This window comes from Marmota monax, unplaced genomic scaffold, assembly GCF_021218885.2.
Source record: "Marmota monax isolate L192 unplaced genomic scaffold, Marmota_monax_Labrador192_F-V1.1 WCK01_AAM20220418_F8-fsc00165, whole genome shotgun sequence".
In the NCBI taxonomy this organism is placed as follows: Eukaryota; Metazoa; Chordata; class Mammalia; order Rodentia; family Sciuridae; genus Marmota; species Marmota monax.
Window position 1 is genome coordinate 3,031,892 of NW_026693851.1, and position 16,904 is coordinate 3,048,795.

At 35.2% G+C, this 16,904-nt stretch overlaps 1 protein-coding gene and 1 pseudogene across 12 annotated transcripts in view; one reads left to right on the forward strand and one right to left on the reverse strand.

The window, feature by feature from the left end:
* Window positions 1-16,904, reverse strand: part of Adam22 (ADAM metallopeptidase domain 22) — a 222,258-nt gene that overhangs the window by 129,961 nt on the left and 75,393 nt on the right. The window lies entirely within an intron of this gene.
* LOC124105331 (proteasome maturation protein-like) overlaps window positions 1-16,904 on the forward strand; it is a 60,149-nt pseudogene that overhangs the window by 6,937 nt on the left and 36,308 nt on the right.

Sequence of the window (16,904 nt, forward strand, 5' to 3'; positions counted from 1 at the left end):
AGAACTCATAAAATGTAAGCTTTAAGGATGCACTTCTGCTGGGCTTGGTGGCACATGCCTATAATCCCAGCTATTCAGGAGGCTGAGGCAGGAGAACTGCAAGCTTGAGGCCAGTCTGGTCAACTTAGTGAAACCATGTCTCAAAATGAAAAATGAAAAGGGCTTTACCAGCTCAGTGGTAAAGCATCCCTGGTTTCAATTCCCGGTACTATAAACAAACAAATCCAAGTTTCATTTTTACCTAAGGAAAATAAAAAAAAAAAAAAACTTTCTAAACTAAAATTTCCTTAAGAAAAAAAACTCTTCTCCATTCTATGTACCTCTCCCCCAACTCACTACCAGTTCATCATCATCTTCTTTTTTTTTTCTTACTCTCATTAATCAAGAATTAACCTTACAGATCCTTTGGCAAAGTAATATCTTCTTGAGATCCTCTCTATAGAAAATGGATAAAGGTCTCTGGACCTTCATACCACTGAATATTAATCAGCTCTGTTTGTGCCAAAACTGCTATCTATTTCCTCAGTGTATAATAACTGGTATTTAAAATTCCTATTTTGTTTAAACTAAGTTAAATTGAAATGACAAAAGAGAAATAAATGCTTATCCACAATCTAGTTTTTGGATGAAAAATCATTTTATTACTTTCCAATCTGTAAACACAAAAATTTCTTTCCTGCTTATTTATGCAGATAGAAGGGATTTTCTGTATGCCCTGTTCTGCAAGGTGAGGCTATTTTAGTCAGGTTCTACTGAGTAAGTCACAATCTGATGAAACTTGTCAGTGTGTATGTTTGGATTCGGGGAATTAGAGTGAACCTGTTTAGGTGAGAGTTGCAATGAGCACCATTGTTAGTCTTAGCTCTTATTCATGGCCTACTTATTCATAATAAAACAAAGGTTTCCAAGCCTGGATTTGCAGCAAAACCACAATGCTAAAAACAAAAAGCCTGGGTACCCCCAAACCTTACAAATCAAGAATCTCCTAGCTTTATTCTGATATATATTTTTAAATGTCATCAGGACATGAAAGTATAATCAATTAACAGTTTACAAAGAGTCTAGTAAAATTGTATTAACATACAATGATTCGTTGACATATTCTGAACATTGTGACTCATTACCTCTTAGAAAGCTAAAAACACCATGAATATAAAACATCAAACCAATTGAATGGAGCCCTGGTGAAATGCAAGGTAGATTCTCAACAGAGGGGGACATGCTCCTTTCCAACACAGCTAAGGACTAACTTTCAAAGAAGAAAACTGATGGGCTTATTTCAAAATTGACTTAGATTTCCTATGAGTATCTGAGGAATAAAAAATTTTGGTATTTTAAAAATGTTGAACTTTGGGGATGTTGTCCAAATAAATTGCTTATATTCACCAAATTTTATAATTTTAATTATTTAAAAATTGGATTCAGCAAGACAGAACTAGCCTTAAGATTTCTCTATAAACTACTAACTACCTGCTAAGCATCTTTATATCTTTGTTTTTTCTCATTCTTCTTCACATCCATATTCTGGGAGTAAGACCATATCCCTTGGTCAAACTCCATTATCAGAAATCAAAAAGAGCTATGTGCTCAAAGTAAAACTGCTTCCACATCCACCTGCATGACCTTCGGAGCAGAAATCAAGTGGGAGTCCCAGATTCTGCCTGTTCCTGGCAAGAGAGCACCTACCACCTACCTACCACCAACACTCACAGCCTCGTCATATTGATCTGCTCTAAATGTCAAGATTAATCTAATCAAGGCCTTTATCCCAGTTTATGTCTGTCACTGTAAAAAGCTACACTCTCAAGTCACCCTCATCTCCAGCTCTTCCCCCTTCTCCCACAATTCATAACCTCCAGATACCCTTTAATAATGCTTTTTTGGAACTCACACATGAAAATTAGCACAATCCCTTATTTCCAATCTCTTCTTTGAGTATCTCCTTCATTGTCTTACTCTGGGAATCAGTTTTTGCTTGCAGATACTGTTATGTCTGCAGCCCCCACTTAAGGGAACTAATGGGAGTCTAATGGCAGAAGATGTATCCATTTTTCTTTTTATTGCCATGTTGTGCTATTTTCCTTCATTCCACTAAAAATTACCCTACTTTGTATCTCATGTCATCCGATTATACTACCTACTTATCACCCATTCTTCTTGTCACAGACTCATAGTCACTTCCCTTTATTTCCTAAAAATGTTGGTTCCTGATTTATGATCACACTCTGCAACACTATTCCTATTGCACTTACTGGTGATTTTGACATGTACTTGAGTGACTTGTTCAATTCCGGCTTTACAGCACCTTCAGCTATCTCATCCAATGACCTTCTCCTTTCTGTCTTATCTACCTAAAACCGTATTCTCACCAACCATATTCTTAATCTCCAGTCTCTCATTGTTTGACCATCTCCATTCATTCTAGCTTTCTCCTCAACACTTGATTTCAATCTTTTGACCCTTATAAAACCCATAAATCATTGCGCATACTTCCACTTCACTGTGCCTCACCTCCCTCCTGTCTCACTCCCTTCCTTATTCAGCTTAAATTACTATTCATTGCTTTGCAAACCTTCCTACCCATAACCTGACATGTGATACTCATCCAGCCAAACCAATCTTCATTAAAACACTCTGTTACCTGCTCCACGTCTGCTCAGTGCAACTAAATGAAGCTGAAGAGCAGCATATCATCTGGCAAAAACCATGGGTACTTTATCCTAATGGACACTAAACTCAAGTAGTCCCTTAAAGCTGCCTGACAATCACATCCCATTTACTGGAGCATTCACTTCTCACTGTGTCTTCCATGTCTTCTCTCAAACTTCAAACTACTACCCCACCCCCATTCATTTTAAGAAGATGAATCTGCTTCCTAGAACACTGGGAAAAAGGAAACAAGAAAATGCATTCCACAGACAACAGCTACTACATCTCTCCACCTACATGCATCTGCACTCTCCTTCTCAGTCTTCCCTCCTGTTACTGGGAATTAGCTATCCATGTAATTCTCCAAAGCCCAACCACTTCCAGACCCTATCTTGCAACACATCCATCGAATTCTTGCCTACCAAAGATAATATGCCAGAAATTCTACCCTCGCCTGATCATCAAATTCTCCCTTTCCATTAGACCTTTCCTATTGCTATATAAATTACTATTTTCCCATTTAGAAAAACAAAATTATTGTCTTGACACCGTTCCCTATCCAACTACTACATTTCCCTCCATCCACTAATTGAAACCACCAGAAAGAACTGCTCATAGTCACTATCTTTCCTTTCTTACTTCCCTTATTTCTCAAACCCATCTAATCAGGTTTTCACCATAACATTTCACCAAACCTGCTCTTAAAAAGGTTGCCAATTACCTGCCCCTTCAGTTAAATGCAATGGTGGATTCTTATTCCTCATCTTGACGCTGTATTTGACATGCCTGATCACTCCTTTCTCTTGAAAATAGTTCTTTAAATTTCCTGCCAGGCTCTACACTCTCCTTATTTTTCCTCTGCTTCTCTTCCTGCATCTTCTCGGTCTCCTTTGCTGGTTTCTTCTCATCTCCCGAGACTGTGTTTCCCCAAGATTAAGTCTTCTTCTCTTTTCACATTTACTCCCATGGCGATTTCTGTCTAATGTTTTTCTCTTAAATAATAATTATATACTGATGGTCTTCAGATTTATATCTCTAGCTTAGAATACTCTAAACACCAGAATCACATATCCAACTCTATAATCAACACCTTCTCTTGCTTATCATATGTATGCATATCACACTTAACATGTACAAATTGAACTCCTGATCTTGTTCGAGAAACAAGATGTTCTACAATCTTTCCATTTCCATAAACAACTGTTTTATCATGACAATTACCCTGGCCAAAACCTATGAAGTAATCACTGACTCTTCAATTTCTATTACATTCCATATCCAATTGATCAAAGAATTCTGTCAACTCTGTTTTCAAAATGATTCCAAAATAAAACCATTTCCATTGCCACCAACTTGGCCTGAGCCATCATGATATCACGGTTGGCTTATTGCACTACTTAAGATCTATTATCTGTCAATGATTGTCTTATCATCTGTGTGAAGAACACAACATTCCCACCATTAATAAGAATACAGACCAGCTGGCATTATTATAGGCTGTTGGTGATAGTTAATTATTGCCTTCCTTTGAGAAATAAAGCTTTCAAAATTTAGTGTAAAATTTCTGATATTTTTTGCACCCAAGAATCTAATGAAGAAAATAAATGTAGAAGATATTTTATGATGTTTTCAAACAAAATATTCCAAAACCAAGCTTTGACAAGGCTACTGGAAGAACCCCAAGCATCTACTAACATTATGATCATAGCTTTGTAAGACTTTTACAGAGAGCAATTTGAAAATATATATTCAGTAAGTATTTCTGCTTTCTAAGACTGCAATTCTGAGAATTTAACCAAATAAAATAATTTTGAATATAGACAGATGTTTAGCTATAAAGATTGTTAATAAAACATTATCATGGAGAAACTCTGGAAACAACATCAAAGTAGCAATTAAATAAATAAGGCACAAAAATTTACAATTCAGCATTCTGCTAAAACTAACATATAAAAGAAGATACTAAAAGATAATATCTTCTTAAGAAGAGTTCCACATTTTTTAAAAGAAAGAATATACGTGTGAAGGAAAAACAAAAGAGGCATACATTAAAGTGATACTAGTGCTTATCTCTGAGTAGTAAAATTACCACTATATTAATCTTATTTTAGTTACTTTTGCACATAAAATTTCTATAATAAACATATACTGCATTGATAATAAGAAAAATAAATTTTTAAATGTATTTCACAGAGCCATTATCCCAATGCTATTGAGAAAATTATTTTTTCATCCATTTAGTGGAAAATACTATAGTTAATAAAAACTCTTTAATAAGGGCTCATATTAACAGGGAAAATGCTTCTTAATGTCTAAAAAGAAAAGCAGAACATGAAATTATAGAGTGAGATTATAACAATTATGTGAATGAAACAATACAAAGGAAAAAAATAACTAAGGAAATGCTCTCAAGAGTACATAAATGTCATATCTGGTATCACTACAGGTATTTAATTTTTTTATTTTAAACAGTTTCTTAGGAGTATTCATAAGCACATTTATCAAAAAGAAGTAAGCCTATACTTCTAATTCTTCTTTTTTTCATTTTAAAATTGCTAGGTAATAATGAAAATCATGGTTAAAATTTTTAAGCCCTTGTTACTATCCTACTATTATTAATAATACTGAGATAAGTGATTAGCTGCTTTACATGCAATTTAATCCATACAACAATCTTGTTAAGAAGGTCTTGTTAATATCTCCATACAGTGAGGAAACTGAGGCAGAGAGAGGTAAAAGTAACTTCCTCAAGGGCATGCAGGTGGTACTAAGTGGTTGAGCCAGGATCCTAGTTCAGACAACCTGACCCCAGGCTCATTCTCTTGACCACAAAACCCAACTCCAACATGTATATTTTCCTACTTCCATAGACTTCTGTTTTGGTGCCATACATACATATGCCACCAAATTAGCCCCCAATTTTTCTACAAATAATTTTTCTTCAACATGGGCAAATACATCCCCCCACCCCCGCTTTTATTTTTCTTAGCTCCCATCCTCCTGCTCACATAGGGACTAACTGCTCTCTAAGCTTGTTGTTCAGCCGTCATCACAGAATTCTCTTCATCATGATCCTAGGAATTCCCTTTGCTGCTTTCTTCACTGTGAACTCTGTTGTGTGTATCCTACATCTTCACCTTTCTAGACCTTCTCCCTTTTGTTTTGCTGGAACTCAGTCTCTGATAATAAGGAATGCACACTGTTAATTTATATTAGCACTTGCACATACAGTTTCTGAGCATTCACCTTGATGGATGGTTTGGATTTTCAGGCACAGAAATCCTGCAGGATTTACATAGTCTTGCTCCACTGTCTGCTAGCTTCTAGTAGTACTAAGAAGTCTGACCTATTCTGATTCTGATCCTTCCAATGTGATCCGTTTTTTCTGTCTAGAAACTTTTCTAATTGTCTCTTTTCTCTCTACTATTCTAAAACTTTACAGTTGTATGCCTTTGTGTGGATTTTCTTTCATTTAATGTCCTGGGCATTCAATTAGCCTTTTCAATCTAAAAAGTCATATTCTTTAGTTATATTAATTTCCTTAAATTATTTCTTTGATAATTTCCTCTGTTTTCTCCCTACTGTTTTTCTGGGACTCCTACTCGTCAGATACTTAATCTCCTAGATTGATCTTCAACATTTTTATCTCTTCTCTCCTCTATTCCTTTTCTTAATTTTTTCCCTTGAAATTGAACTGGTACTCTCCATCCCCAACATTTTTTTTAGTTATAGATGGATGCAATATCTTCTTTTACATTTATTTTCATGTGATGCTAAGATCAAACCCAGTGCCTCACATAAAATGCTAGGCAAGTGTTCTACCACTGAGCTACAACCCCAACCCCTCAACATTTTTTATTTTTTTATTTTGAGACAGGGTTTAACTAAATTGCTCAGGCTAGCCTTGAACTTGCCATTCTCCTGCCACAGCCTCCAGGGTCACTGGTATTATAGGTAGGCACCACCCTGACGCATTTCTTAATCTTTTGTCCTATTTTCTGGAAGACTTGTTTCCCCCAACTACATCATTCAACACTTCTACTGATGTTTTGTTATTTAAACTATTTTTACTAATTATTTTTTTCCTTTACATGTTTAATACCATTTCCTTGTCTCACAGATGCAGTAATTGTCTCTCTGTGTATGTTATTACAGGTCAGGATTTTTAAAGGCTGTTTTCTTTTCTTCAACTAAATTCTCTTCTGTTTTCTTTTTCCTCTTTCTTTTTTGTAGATATTCTCCTTAAATCTCTGGTAATCCTTTGCTCTGATTGTTCAAAGTGAAGCACTAGCTACTGCTAGTAGTGAAGCAGTGAAGAGTAGCAAGGTTGTGGATAGGCAGACCTTTCTAGAGGGGACAAAAACGTCATTAGGAGAATCCCGAATGACAGTATCTGCGCATTCTTCACCAGGAACTAATCATTTTGCCCAGAGAGTAAGCCTCCTACCTCCTGGCTACATGGTATAAGCCTGACGACAACATTCAGAGAACCAAACTAGGCTCAAGGGTTATGGGCCCCTGATTCAACATGCAGACATGGCTACACCCTCCTGTTCTCAGCATAACAGGTTCCCCTAGCTGTCTGTATCCCCAATCCAGAGGTGGGCTGTTCTTTCAGAGAGAAATCCTCCTGCTCCTTCCATGAGAATGGTCAGAAGAGAATGAGGCTTCCATCTGCCCCTTAAAAAGATTCAAACTTCAGGTATAACACATTACATGTCCCATATGCTATTTATTAAAATTCTCTTTCTGACATCTTGATTTCAATATTATAAGCTTTCTGTTTGTTCAAGCCTGCTTTGTTTCTGATTAGTGGAATTCCAATATTCAGCTTTGACCCTGTAGGTTCTTCCAACTGCAGGGAAAAGGAAATATACCACAATGAAAAGAAAACGTCCCTTCCCTTACAGCACAAGAGAGCACAAGAGAGCAAGGATAGGCTTCACATCATTATTTTCAACAACAGATGCTTGTCCAGAATCCAGACATGAAAATATGTTGTGCCTCCGAAAGTAAGCATATCCTCTAAAATCAAAAAGTATGGGATTCTGTTTGGTTTCCTTAATAATCTGTTACCTTATTAATAATATTTAAACAGATATCTCTGCTTTCTGTAAAGCATAAATAATCGTTAAGCCAAAAAAGTAGTATTGGCACTTTTCTCTTCTCCCATATGTTTATAGAAATAGAACAAAATAAAACAACTGCAACTGTCAGCTTTCTGATTTTAAAACAAAGTTTTAGGGCTTAATATCTTTGAAAATTACTATAATCTGCTTCTCTTTTGGGCCCCACCTCACATCCCAGTTTTCTAAGTTATCTGTTGCTAGAATCGTTTTCTAGAATCTTTTTCAGTTTCTTATTGAAATTTGAACACAGCGTTTCCCATTCTGTTAAATCAATTACTAGTTATCCATTCTTGTTAGAGCTTCTGAAATTTTATTGATGACTCTATCTGTTCCTGAGAGAGAGACTGTACCCTCACTGTCATTACAAAGGATCAAAAATACACACAAGAGTTCAGTCTGCCATGCCTAATCAGAAATACCAGGTCATTTTCTTTTTAAGACTCATATTTCTTTTTTGTTAATTAACCTTTATTTTATTTATTTAGTTTTAATGTGGTAATGAGGATCGAACCCAGTGCCTCGCCCTTGCTAGGCAAGTGCTCTATCATTGAGCTACAGCCCAAACCCTCATTTTAAGTGTTTAATTTTTCTACCATAAGCATATTTTTTAAGATGGGAAATTATGGAATTAAACCTGAACCAAGGAAATCTAGGTAATATGGGCATGAAATAGACACCAAAGATAAGAAAATTACATTTCACCATTTGTCTGAATACTGCAGTCCTTAAAAAGTGACCTTCTGCCCTCTCACATTTCATTTGACATTTAGCTGTCATTTCCTTACCTATCTTTCAATTCTAGATGATATCAGTCAATTTATAATTACGCTGATGAACAAATGGTAAGTATACTAAATCAAGCAATTTTATTTTGGTTCTACTAAAATATCTGTTTCTTCACACTACCAGAATGTTACAATAAATAATGAAATAGGCTTTTATAAAACATAACAGAAATGAACAGTCAGTTAAGTATTGCCAATTTCCAAACTGTCATTTTGAGATCATCTTCACTTATGCCAGTGATTTGCAATTACTCAAAATGTTGTTAAAATTTCTCCTTTGGAATTGCCTTCAGAGACAAAGTGACACATGAGAAAACCAGTCTCATTATTTCCTAACCATACCTTGTGAGTAACAAATACAGGTTAGAGATTTAGATTACAAATTTTTAATCCATAATTAGTCAGGCTAATCATTCATACTAGTAAAAAGATGATTCTGGATGGCTTTCTGGCTGCTTCCGAAACTCAAATATACCCAACTGATGTTACTCTATCACTAAAACAGTTCAGAAAATATGCTATAGACATTAATAGCAAACCCCCAAAGATCTAACATGGATATCAGCAATGGAACTGTTATTGTCATAAATGCAATGCTCTCCTAGAGTGATAACATTAAAGAGGCACCTAAGTCTAGGGATGTAGATTGGTTATAGAGCATTTGCCTACAAAGTCTTGGGCTCAATCCCCCTACAAAAAAATAAGAGGTGGTGGAAAGCAGCTCATCTGGCTATGCAAATTTTTAAAAGCTTGTTAAAACATCTCATTCCCTCACAATCACTCCTCAATCCAGCTTAAATGAGCAACAAATGGAAAGAAAATGAATTAGGATCATGACAATATGACCTACCTAGAATCAGTTTCTAAATTGTAAGAGCTAACAGTCACATCAAAACTGCAAACATAAAAGTTAAATACGCCTTTCTGTCCTATTCTCTTAGCTTTTACAATATTATCTTTAGGAAAACCTTTTATAAGTAATTTTCTGGTGGAAAATTACTGAACTTTTTGTATCTGACAATATGCTAAAGAAGATAGGAACAAAAGGGAGAAAGTGTCATATACATTAATTGTGAATGTCTACACTCCAGACAGAGGATTGATTATCTAAGGCCTTTGTATTTGGTACTTCTTTTCACAATTATCTGATGAACCATTGTATTCCTCTCAATCTAAATTCAGCCACCAACCCCACAAAAGGAAAAACAGTGTTTTCATTGCTGCTTTTCATCCATAAATTTCAAATTATGTTTTTATAGAGAGGAAATCAACACATAATGGTTAGGCTTCATAATCAGCTATTGGGGAATAAGAAGTGACTCTGAAACAAAATATATTGTATACAAACATCCAAATGAAAAGGACCTAAGATATATCTATGTGACTGATACATTCTTCCATGGCACTCTCTGGTTATCACTCTAATTTTAGATTTCAGTATCAAATGAATTAGGCATGGAGGAGGAATATTTTAATAAAAGTTAAGCACTGTCCTAGGCTATTAAGTAAAGAGGATGACAAAGAATCTATGAATATTCTATGCAGATGTACCAAGAAGTACAAAACTATAAGTGTTATCAGGGACTCCATAAATATTAAAAAATTGCAATGAAATGAAACTAAATGTACGTGAGAACTAGGGATTGCACAGGACTAAAGAGAAATTTCTCAAAATACTTCAAAGTCATCTGGGGTTTTTCTTATGTGCAGATTCCTGGGTGGTGAGAAATGGTATGAGAGCTGCTAAAGTCTTGGAAGATGACTGGCAATCCAAAGGGCAAGTAAAACATTTGTGGTTGTTAGAGGCTAGAGACTAGGAAACTGGGTTATCATAGTTCAAGGAGAGATAATCATAGGATGTGGGAACAAACCAAGAAAACACAAATAACAGTTTTATCAGTAAAAACTGTGATTCTTTGCTTTCCAGCTTCCTGACTCTCTGTCAGTGTTTTCAAACTTGGTCAGATCCTGGGAATGAAGGTCTTGAAGACAGAGGATGGTTGCATTAACAGGAGAAATAAAAGAAACAAAAGCTGGGGTTGTGGTTCAATGGTAGAGCACTTGCCTAGCATGTTGAGGCACTGGGTTCAATTCTCAGCACCGCATATAAATAAATGAACAAAATAAAAGTCCATCGATGTCTAAAAAAATACATTTTAAAAAAAGAAACAAAAGTATGTCATGGTCTCTTTTTTATTTCCTTATAGAAAATAATGAACTACATATTTTTGAATTTGGAACATTATTTAAAACACATTTTTTTGTTAATGAAGTGAACATGTTAGACTAAATGATTGCAAAGATCCCGTTCAACTCTAAAATTCTGACATGAATTTATCTAAAAACACACCAACTAGGCCTTTAGTATGTGTTGTCATAAGAAAGGCGTTTGGACAAAAGGATGAAAATGCATAGTCCATGATGTGGGGATTAGGTCATTTAATGACAGTGCAAGCAAAGGACAAATGAAGCTAATTCAAAGGGCTGCAAGTTGTGGCTCAGTGGTAGCGCACTTGGGTCACATGCATGGGGCACTGGGTTTGATCCTCAGCACCACATAAATAAATAAAATAAAGGTATTGTGTCCCTCTAAAACTAAAAAAAAAATTTAAAAAAAGCTAATTCAGAGTAAGAGTAACATAGCAGACATATGCAGGAAAATCCATTATGTGTGCAGAAGAATCTCTCACACACACACAAAAAAAGAGGACACCTAGTTGGGCCCAGAAAGTTCTGAGGAAGAAGGATGATTATAGAGTAAGAATATTCCTAAGAGGAACTCATGATAGAGCTGGGTCTTGAAGAAAAGAGACTGGCAGGAGGAGAGTGTGATAGGACAGGGTGCCAGATATGCAGAGATTTTCAATAGTATGAGAACATATAAATTAGGAGGAGCATGGGAGTACATGACCTCCTCAGGGTCCTCCAAGGAAGTAAAAAACAACTAGAGCAAAGTTACATGTGATGAATACAGAATCTAAGAAAATAGGTACTTTCAACATGTTTCTGGTGAGAATGTAAATTGTGTATTCCTTTTGAACCAGCAATTTCATTTCCAGAATTTATCTTCAAATATAATCCCACATATTCAAATGAATGTGTTTATGATTTACCACAGCATCATCTGATATAATAAAAAACTGAAAAACAACCTATTTAGCAAATTATAATAAATTTGTGAATGGATTACTATGCAGTCCTTTAAAGGAATGAGGCAGTAGTATATGCATTGATGTAGACATTTCTCTAAGACATATTGACAAGTGAGAAAAGAAAAGTCAGAAGGATTTTTTTTTTTTCTGGACTGGGGATTGAAATCAGGGGCCCTCTATCACCGAGATGCATCCCAGCACGCCAACCCCTTTTTTTAAATTTTGAGACAGGGTCTTGCTAAAATTGCAGAGACTGACCACAAACTTGCAATTCTCCTGCCTTAACCCACCACATAGCTGGGATTTCATTTGTGCACCACAGCACCCAGCCAGGAGGTTGTATTTAATGTTAACATCTGTGTAAAAATATAGTTATAGGAGGTGGGGGTGTGACTCGGTGGCAGAACACATGCTTAGCATATGCAAAACCCTGGGTTCAATCTCTAATATGAAAAAAAGGAGAGAGAGAGAATAAATTATTAAATTGTGTGTGTGTGTGTGTTAGTTTTCTTCACAGATACTCAGCTACCTTCCAATGTTCGTAATGTAAAGTGAGTAGTACAGACAGCCCAAATGGTAGGCAATAATGGCCCATGGTGACTGATGAATGAAATAAAAACATCAAAGTTGAAATAAATGTTATATTTTAAGTAAGTTCAACAGAGAAAGCTTGAAGCATCTCACATTTAGCAAGTTAAACCTAGCCCAAACTCATATTTTGAATTTGGGGAGATATTTAACAATTTCCCTATGAGGAGACTGAAGGCAAAGGTAAAAAATCAAAAAACGATAACAAAAACTGAAAGAACGAGGTAACAACTTTATCTCAGGACTCCCTCCCATTGCACGTAATAGGTTTAGCATGGTAAGACCCTTTCATTGGTCAACAGGAAATGATGATATAAGAAAGGCCAAGTCAGAGAGAGAAGAGGGGGGAGGGGAGGGGAGGGAAGGGGAGGGGGGATAGTAGAGGATAGGAAAGGCAGCAGAATACAACAGACACTAGTATAGCAGTATGTAAAAACGTGGATGTGTAACCGATGTGATTCTGCAATCTGTATACGGGGTAAAAATGGGAGTTCATAACCCACTTGAATCAAATGTATGAAATATGATATGTCAAAAGCTTTGTAATGTTTTGAACAACTAATTAAAAAAAGACAGACACACACAAAAAAAGAAAGGCCAAGTTAAAGGCCAATACTCTCTGTATGTTTATTAAGAAATACCAACAAAAGACGGCTATTGGATAGCCACATTCAGATATGGTCTTTCCTGAAAGCTCTGATTTCCACGTCTATACAGTCGTCTCCCTTATCTGTAGAAAATACATTCCAAGACTCCCAGTGGATGCCTGAAATCATAAACAGCACCAAAAACTATATATGTATTACTACTCATGGTACTCAGAATGGTGTGCAATTTAAAACTCATGGCTTATTTATTTCTGGAATTTTCCACTTAATATTTTCAGAATGTAGTTAATTATGGGTAGTTAAAATTATCAAAAAAAAAGTAGATAAGGGTGGGGACTATTATAACATCAACCCATTAAACAATCTTTACTCAGTTCTTTTTTTATCCTTAAGTTAGCCTACTAAAATCTCTAAGACTCTGAACATTTCTGTTTAATTTTTTATATTTTTAAAATTTAAATTATTATATTTAATACATAAAATCATTTTGAGACAAGAACTTTTAAATAGAAAATCAAAATTAAAACTATGTTCTATATTTGTACTTTGCTTTATTTCTGAGTTGATCTTTTCTTGTAGCTTCTTTCTTTTTTAAATAACACTACTATTCTTCAGAAAGCAATTCATTTTTCAAAGTCTGTTACAAAAAGCTTTTTATATAAAATGATGTGTTTCATCAGTCAGTTTTAAATAACATCTGGGGGTTAAAAGAAAAAGAATTTAAGTTCCACTCACCAATTCTATCCTTTGATTTTCTGTGATCAAGGTAAAGACAGACTGATCCCTTTCCTCCTGGTGTTAGTCAGTTTTGTACCACTGTGACCAAAATGCCTAACAATAACAACTTTGAGGAAGGACGATGTCAGAGACTTGGTCCATGGAGGGCCAACTCCATTGCTCTGGGTCCAAGGTGAGGCAGAACATCATGGTCAAAGGGTTTGGCAGAAAGAGGGAAGAAGGAAGGGGCCACAGGGAGGATGATCCCTTCCAGGACTCACACCCCTGCCCCTGAGACCCACCTTCTCCAGCCACGGCCCATGTGCCAACAGTTAAGTCAGACAGTCCATTCAAACTTGGATGGACTGATTAGGTTACAGTTCTCATAATCTAATCCTTTCACCTCTGAACATTCTAGCATTAACATAGGAGTTTGGGGGGATACCTCATATTCAAATTATAACACATCTCAAACTTCAGTTATCCAAACAACACATGGAAGAGGGTACATAGAAGAGTTTGATTACAGATGAAGTAAGACATCAGACTCTGGATATGTGATTTACCCTACACGGACTCCAATCTGAGATGAAAAATATTCTTACTCCTGATTTTATAGGTGAGAGAACTGAGACTCAGAGAGGTTATGGGATTTCCCAGGAACGTGTAACCTGGTAGTACCATTAAAGGTTCAGTAAAGGCCTTCTCCAAGAACAACTGGCAGACCAGTTGAAAAAATAAAGATACACTTACTGCACAATAATATCCACAGAAATTTAAAATGGGTTAGATGATCAGTTATTTAAAATAAAACCTTAAAAGCAGTAAAAGAAATTTTAAAAGAATTTTTTTGAGGAGAAAGGCCTTTCTAAAATCAAAATCAAAACTAAAAAAAAAAAATCACTGTATGTTTGGCTACATAAAAATAGTTAAATAGTTCCTCTGACATATAACACTAAACTTAGTTAATGATAAATAATATACTGGTAGATAAGTAGAAAAGAGAATTATTTATAGAATATAGAGGGTGGCCATAAAATCTGGAAATAAATATTATTTGATCATGAACTATGATATAATATCTGTAAATTACCTATCATATATTCTCCTGTGTTTCTAAAAACTACCTGGTGTATCAAGTAGTTAATATCCTAAATGCATAATGGGTCTTATAATTCAATAAGAAAAAGGTGAACATTCTAATAGAAAATGGGAAGAATACACAAACACTTCATAAAATGTCTAAAAATGGTCAATTAATACTCAGAATCAAAAAATAAAGTGGATTAGTGCTGGGGAGATGATATTAGTCAAATTATTGCTCTATGTGTACATGTACAAATAAGCAACACAAATATATGCAACTATTATGCATCAATAAAATAGGGGGGAAAATAAAAGAACAAGAAATATTAAAAGAAAAATACTTTAACCTATAATACTTATTTTAAAAGATTAACGCAGGAACACAGATTAATCTGGAATAAACTGATATGATCTTTATAGAAGGTAGATTAACCATATGTCGCATAAAGGATCTCTTCCCAGTCACCAAAATGACTTTCCTATGAAAAGATCCAAGCCTGGCACTAAGGCGCATGCCTGTATTTCCAGAAGCTCAGGAGGCCAAGGCAGCAAGATTGCAAGTTCAAAGCCAGCCTCAGCAGATTCTCGAGGGTCAAAGCAACTTAATGAGACCCTGTTTCACAATAAAAAATAAAAAGGGCTAAGGATGTAACTCAGTAATAGAGTGCCCCTGTATTCAATACCCAATACAGGAAGAAAAAAAAAAGTCAACACTAAAATGTATGAACAAGAATATTCATATAATAATAGCAAAATACTAAAAATATAAATATAAGAGTTAATTATTAAATAAAGTACAGAACAATCAAATACTAAGATGTTCAATAAATTTCCATTTTTATTTCTTTTATTTCTCCTTTATTCCTGATTTTGTTTTTCATCTTTTAAAAATGTATTTTCTCTTATATGTACACATAATTTTATTTAAATATATACATTGATTCACTTATTTATTTGATCCATTTATTAACAGAGTACACTGCATATGTGTAATTGTTGCACATTTTTTTGTGAAAGACCCTGCCAAAATAAATAAGTGAAAGTATTAAAAACTCATTTTAATAAAATTATTAATAATTGAAATATTTAGTAGTCTATTCAGTGTTCACAAATATATACAATTCATAGTAAATAACACAAAATCATTTTGTCATTTATTTTAAAAAGACAAAATTCCAAAACAAGCCCATATGCTCAATTCTTAGGAAGATGTGAGAATTTAAAAGGACTTGACTCCATGGAAATTTGAGTCATATTAAGGAAACAATAAACTACAAAGAACAAATTCCATTGTAAGTGTTATTGAGAGCCATGACAAACAGAACTGACAGAATGCACACAGAATTCACAAGAGGAGGGGAAGGGGGAGGAGGAGGATGGGGAGGAGGGAGAGGGGAGAGGAGGGGAAGGAGGAGGGGGAAGGAAGGAAGGAAAGAAAGAAAGAGGGAAAGAGAGAAAGAAAGAGAGAGAGAGAGAGAGAAAGAAAGAGAGAGAGAGAAAGAGAAATCTTCTGTGAATTAGAACAGTGATTCAGGGTTCATGAAGGAGAAAAGACTCAATTGCTGGAAGGTAGAGAAAATGTTCATGGTTTGGACAAAGGCAAAGAAAGTCATTTCAAATGAAAGGAATAATAAGAGCAAAGCTGTGGCAGGAAAAAAATACTAGTGACTCCAGAGGCAGTGAGATCATCAGCCTACCTAGAGCTAAGTTAAGAAAATAATACCAACAGGTAGCATCTGTGGAGTGTTTCTGTGTCAGACGCAGTGCTGGGCTTTTGTTTATTTGCTTCCTTGTTCCATTTTGTTTTCTACAGTGCTAAGGATTTGTGCTACATATTTTATATCCATTAGCTGATCACAGAAAAAAATAGCAGATTGATAAGGGAGGTGTAAAATATGATTCCATTTGGTAGGTGAGGAAACAGAAGCCAGAAAGGTAAAGTTTCAAGTCCAAAGTTTACCCAGCTGGTCAATTCAAGTGACAGCCCAAAGTTCCCCAACTGGTCAATAATAGCATCAAGATTAATTCCCAAGGAGGTCTGATTCTCAAGTTCATGCTCCAAATCACAATCTTTTATTAATGGAAAGGGTGAAATAAGACTGGTGAGGATTTTGTACTGTAACTAGTTGGCCAATGAACATGAAAGGACTCAAGATGAAAGTTGTATTAAAAATCACCTGTAATTAAAAA